The sequence below is a fragment of the Rhynchophorus ferrugineus genome, unplaced genomic scaffold (assembly GCF_030347505.1).
Source record: "Rhynchophorus ferrugineus isolate W39M unplaced genomic scaffold, kcgeb_rfMv2 rfM3, whole genome shotgun sequence".
In the NCBI taxonomy this organism is placed as follows: Eukaryota; Metazoa; Arthropoda; class Insecta; order Coleoptera; family Curculionidae; genus Rhynchophorus; species Rhynchophorus ferrugineus.
In genome coordinates, this window is record NW_027472582.1 from 43,477,689 (window position 1) to 43,484,042 (window position 6,354).

Consider the following 6,354-nt stretch of genomic DNA (forward strand, 5'->3'; position numbering starts at 1 on the left):
CCCTGTGACTAAAATTTCTCAAAAACTGATAAACAGTATAATTGTAGATTTGCTTAAGAACAGTCGCCTACATGAGAAGCGGATGACGATTCAGATCGTCTTGATATTGGATCTATTAGAAATTAAATCAAATATATGATATGGATGAAAAAGTGAATAGTTTTTTTAGAAAACTACTAATCTGGAAAGTATTCTCAAAAATGGAGGCAGAACTATTTCAAATTTCCTGTTCATAAATATAAATGAAATATTTATGTTTTATGTAATTTACTTTTAGCTATAAAAAGACCTAAAAATATGCCATGTTGATCGCAGAAAATATAGTCATATATATATATATATTAGGCATCAGGACACCACTACATAAAAAATCGCACCAGAACCATACTTCACTAAACTTCAATGTACTTCAAAGGACGGGTGAAAAAAGGGTGCAATGTCAATATAATAAAATATACCTACACCACAAGCTATTGTATACAGTACTATAATATACAAGTAGTAGCTACTTCTGGAGAATCCCAACCGTATTCGATAAACTTCGGTAGTTTCAGCCTGATATTGCAAAGTTGTTATTTATAAGTACTACAGCAGCCATTTTGGATATGACCCTGGCGTTGGTAGAAAATCTATGTTGTAAGGTTAAGAATCATATATAGCGTATTTGGTATTTTACTGTTCATATTTTGATTACATTATAGTGGGCAGTAATGGATAAATCATCGATTTGTGAATATTGTCAAAGAATCTATTATAACACAATTCTAAGCTTCATTTAGAATTGTTGGCTGTTTATGTTTGTTTTCAGGTTATCTTAATCATAGTGATATATTTATAATATGTTAAATACATAAAATTGCATTTACAAATATTAACTAATTTTTCGACTTATTATTGTTAGTTCGTTCAGTTATTTGAAATGAAATTCAGACGAAAAATATTAATTCTCTTAACTTCTGTGCAAGTTTCCTACGTTCCTCCTTTTGATGAGTCCCATTACTGTAGTGGTTTTTCCGAAAACTTGGAAGATAACTTGGAGAATTTGTATAATTGCAAATGTTAGTTATATTTCTAAGAAACGTGGAAACGCTAGCAGCGTATTTAGTCGTTTACGTTAATTAGTAGCTTATTATATATTATCAATATTATATCAATATAATATAATTTCTGCAACTCACATAGCAGATTACTAATGAAACAAACACGTACACTCTAGGCACTATAAAAAGTACATTTCAGGTATATTTGCACCATGCTAAATAATTATAAGAACTTTATTAGATTTAGAACAAACATATAGATTAATGCACATAAGATATATATGTATCTATTTATCTGTTTACCAATATATAATTAACCTAACCCTTGATAAAATAATGAAACAAGAAAAATTCATATTAATAGTTATTACAAAAACTTCCGCGAAGAATCTATTGTAGAAATATGGAGCTGGCATCATGATGTAATATATCTAATGATTTTTAATCCAATTTTCGTTAAATATTAGTCTTATATGTGTTACTTATAATTTTAAAAAAGTTGAAAATAGTCTTTTTGATGTGTAATTTCATTCGTTCTGCAGCACGGATCCAAATTGATAATGGAATTAGATTTTTTTGAGTTTAGGGCATTAAATTGCGATATATTGGCATTGATCTTCAACTACAGAAAATTTGAAAGGCTTACTCTTATCACACTATCTTAATGGCGAAGTTTAGTTGCCCATATAAGAAATCACCATCATCTAATTGTTAATGCAGAATGTTACGTTGAAAGTACATATTGTGAACATCCATAAAGTTCAATTTGGCCTAAAAGAAATCAGTTATTATTATTCTGTAACTGCCGCCATTGAAACACTACGGGTGAGATGAAATATTACAGACCAATAACGTCATGCATTGCCTCGTGGTGAACCTCATGTAAACATTGTTACATTAAGAGCAGATATGTTTATTAGCTCAGTTATATGAATACAGATATTAATTTAATAACTAAATATGATTTTTAAATTAAAATGATTATTTTTTTTTAATTCTATGACCAATACCAAAACTATATATTACGATATTGTAAGATTATACTTGGAGAAACACCTGAGTATCTTACGTTAATACCCGATCAATTTGATCACTTCAATAAGGCATTGATTGAGAAAATTTAATACTCTATCTCTTAACCAAAATATTTTCCATTATTGTCTATCACTTCTACAAATAGTTATGGCTAATCCGAATACATTCAAAGACCCGACACGAGATTATTTTTGACAAAATTAAACTTAAATAATAACCATATCTAAATGAAAATAAGAACATGTTAGTAACTCTTCACTCTAATAATAACAAACAAGTTGAACATTTAAATATGAAATTAACTGATATATTATTTATTATGAAATTAATTAATAATTTTTCATTATTTTAAAATATTACCAATTTTTTTTCACAAAATAAAATTTAAATAATCATGGATTTTATCTTATTATATGAATAAATTTTTATTAAAAACTATTACTACCGTTCTAAAATAAAATAAAATTATAAAAGTAGAACAATTTTCATACCATATCCATTTGATAAAAATTATAGTAAAATTCACCAATTTGTACTTTTTATTGAGACAACAATGTTGAATCAGATTTTAAAAATTAATTGATTCCGCGGCTGATTTAAACGATTTATCACTATATATTTATGTTGAGTTACTTGATAATATTTTATAAGCCTGTATCAATTTTATAGAAAGTTATATACAAAATAATGCATTAGCCTAGAGCAAAAAATGTTCAAAATGGCTATGTTCAACATTTTTGTTAAATGCTTAATTTTTACTTTATAAGAACTTTTCCTCTAAGAAAGGAACTCTAAAATTTAATTTTAAACACGACGTTCTGTTACTCTTCTAATTTTTCAGCTAGAACTTTTCTTGACTTGAAAGTTTAAGATCAAACTTATATATATTAATTTTACATTTTAGTTTTAATGAAATGATAAGATTGAGAATCTTTTATAATATTTAATAGCTATTTTTCTATCTGCTATTTTTCTAGCATTTCAATATACATAACGACATCATAAAAGAAATGTTGCAAGTACGATCTGCAAATCCCGTAAAAAATCACCATCAAAAGGGATCATAAAAATATATATGAACAACCGGCCTAGATTTCATCGCATTTTTTGTACACTCAGCGGTATTTCGCCAAAAACTGGGAAGATACGTTAGGCCTGAGATTTATTATGTTTGCGTAAAAAACATTCGAATTTCATTATCTTTTATTTTTCTTTTTTTCAGCTCAACATGCATATATAAGCATTACATTCTCAGTGCTACATTTTGACACTTGTTTTATATTGCAAGGAGGACAAAGACTATCCGAATAAAAAAACCCAACAGTACGTGAAAATTTATGATCATACTTATGACATGATGTATCTCGTTCAATTCAATGATATTTTTAAGTTCATAGAAAACAAGTTTAGTAATTTTATATAATTTTTTGAGAAAAATAATATTAGAGAAATTATTAGAAATATTAGAGAGAAGAAAAAATGTTAAAGAAACGGTAAACTAATAAATATAACATATCAATCACTGAAATTCAATATTGGTTATGTTATTATACGTATCAATAAACGACATCATAAATTATACTTTGAAATGAGACCATAATCCGAATATAACAGAAATTTGTGGCAAAATGGTAAATTTGATTCATACATAATTTCCAAATCAATTAAATCTATGGCAATATTTAGTAATGGTGAGTTCTAAATAATAACTAAATGCTTTATGAATGATAAAACCGATATCAATTTTAAATGTTCAAGTAAATACACAAATTTTAACTATTTCAATTCTAGCAAAAACTGAATAAACATTTACCGATAAAAATTTTACTGGACTTCAATGTATACACTGTTTACTTTCTTTTCTTCTGCAATTTATTTTGTTAAAAAATAATCTCAAAACCGGTTTCCTGTATTTTATCCTATTAAAATAAACAATTTAAATTTAATTTCAATATTAGAAGGTAAAATATTATGTTTTTTGTTTACTATTACACTAAAAAAGTGAATTTTAAGTTTTAATATGAATGAGAGATTTTTTGTGCAGTAATTTCCCAACATTTTCCTGATTTAAATTCGCCTATTACAATAATATGTTTCTTCAATAGCATCTAAATATATTAATAACCCTAAATTGAAATTATTTTTGATTTTAATCTAAAACGAAAATATATTATAATAAAATATTATTATATATAACCTTTGAAACTGTATGCATACTTTATATTATTTTTATAGATATTATAATCGTTAAAAAGCTGCAAAAATACGTAGGTCAAAAATATTATAAAATATTACATAAATTTATCAAATGCTTATATTTTGTTCTATCTTCTTTTACTATCAATGCCAATTTTTATTACTCAATGACCTAATATTATAGGTTAGTTCATAAAGGTAGATAAAATCAATATTTTATCATTTTTCTTCATTATTAGTATTTTAAAATCCTTTTAAACAACATATTCATGATGAGCTAACTTTAATTAATATAACAAAACACTGCTCTGACATTTTACATATTTAATAATACATAAATAAATTTGACTTGTTTACTACCATTTTATTATATCGAGTTATTTTATGATCTTTTTGTGCACATTATTCCTATACTGCATGTAACCTTAATTAAAAATGTTTAATTAAACTCCTCGGAAAATACTATGAAATAATAAATTATTTTACTCACATTTATTAAATATCCTGGAACAACGCCAATTAACTGCACAAAGGTCCATTCAGTCAATATCTATTCACATATTATCACCAACGTACCAATTGCACTAACATTTCTTTAAATACTAATTACACCACCTGGATTTGGTAGATCTCGTACGATCCGTCGACGTATTCGAGTAACAACGGTGGCGGGAAAATTGCAAGATCACTCCACAAAGTTTGCCGCTGTACTGAAGGAGAGATTGTGCGAGGAAAATTTCGCGTCTGGTAGGGGTAGGTCCAAGGCCTACTATGACTGTAGGCTTACGAATTTACCATGTAATCACATTACATTATTTTCCAAATATTTGAAATAAATAAGTAATAGCATATAATTAATAGTAGTACGAATATGGATTTAATAAATATCAATAGTTTTTAACCACCATATAAAACTATTTTAAATTACTATCAATACATACTGTTAAATAATCTTCAACAGACACAGACATTGCCTTACCAAATAATAATTTTTAAGAGAGGATTTCAAATAAGATCAGTCAGTAAGTTGAAGCTATTATTATTTTAAGCTTTCTATAAGATTCAGTAAAATACTAAGCTAAGTATTATATAGATAATACATATTGAATCCAACTCATGATGGATTTGGAAGACATAATATTGAGACTTATATCTTCTTTGTATCAACTGAACAAACAACTGTTGTTTACCGTTCTCATATTAATAATATGACAGTACAAAAATCAAATGTTTTAAATAAACATATACAGAAACATACTTTGCATTACATACGGAGATTTCTAATAATCGCCAATAAGATAGTTGATATTAACGGGTATTCTGCGTTTTTGACAGTTTCTAGCTCACATATTAAAAGAAATAATTACGATTAAACTTGTTTTGTGATTCCTTTTTGTGTCACCATTTTTAGTATGATAACAAATATTTTATTAGCCTATATATCTTCATTCATACCTCATGCCTAAAGCCCCTATTTAAAGCGGTAATAATATAGGATTTGTACTACCAAATTTCAGCAAAAGTATGAAAGAACTATCAATTTGGGAGTGGTGTAAAAACCACGTACAGAAAGAGTGACGAGGAAGTAGCTGCGTAATGGCGAAATTAAAAATAGTAACATTCTATCAAATTTCGCTAGGCAGGTATTCTAAATATTTTTGGTAATCGGCATTACACAATTTCGGTTTAAAGCAACTTACACCAAGTCTAAAACTAATAAACGATTTAGAGCTCTTATTAAGAACCAATATTATTTCTTAAGGAGGACTTCAATCAAGCAATTCAAGGACTAGAGCTATAAGAATTGACTAATAACAATCTGGCACAACACATATTTTAATTTGTTTTCTTTAAAAAATCACAGGGCGTACCCTTGAGTCTCTTTAAATAAAGCAACAATGTTTTGAAAATATTTCGATGTGCAGATTTAATAGCATTATAAATTCGCATCCAGATTGAAAAATCTTAAAGATGCTTCTTCATTAATTTAAAACATATTATTTTTACAATGTATATTATATCAAAAGATACAAAATATCTTTCTATTTTATATTACTTCCTTAAAAAATTATCATTTTCTATC

General features: G+C 26.6%; 1 protein-coding gene across 1 annotated transcript in view; it reads right to left on the reverse strand.

The window, feature by feature from the left end:
• Positions 1-4,902, reverse strand: part of LOC143193310 (TWiK family of potassium channels protein 7) — a 677,261-nt gene extending 672,359 nt beyond the window's left edge. Inside the window, exon 1 of the mRNA XM_076399459.1 lies at positions 4,762-4,902. The gene's annotated coding sequence lies outside the window, so the exon portion shown is untranslated. The remainder of the gene's footprint in view (positions 1-4,761) is intronic.
• Between the last annotated feature and the right edge of the window lie 1,452 nt (positions 4,903-6,354).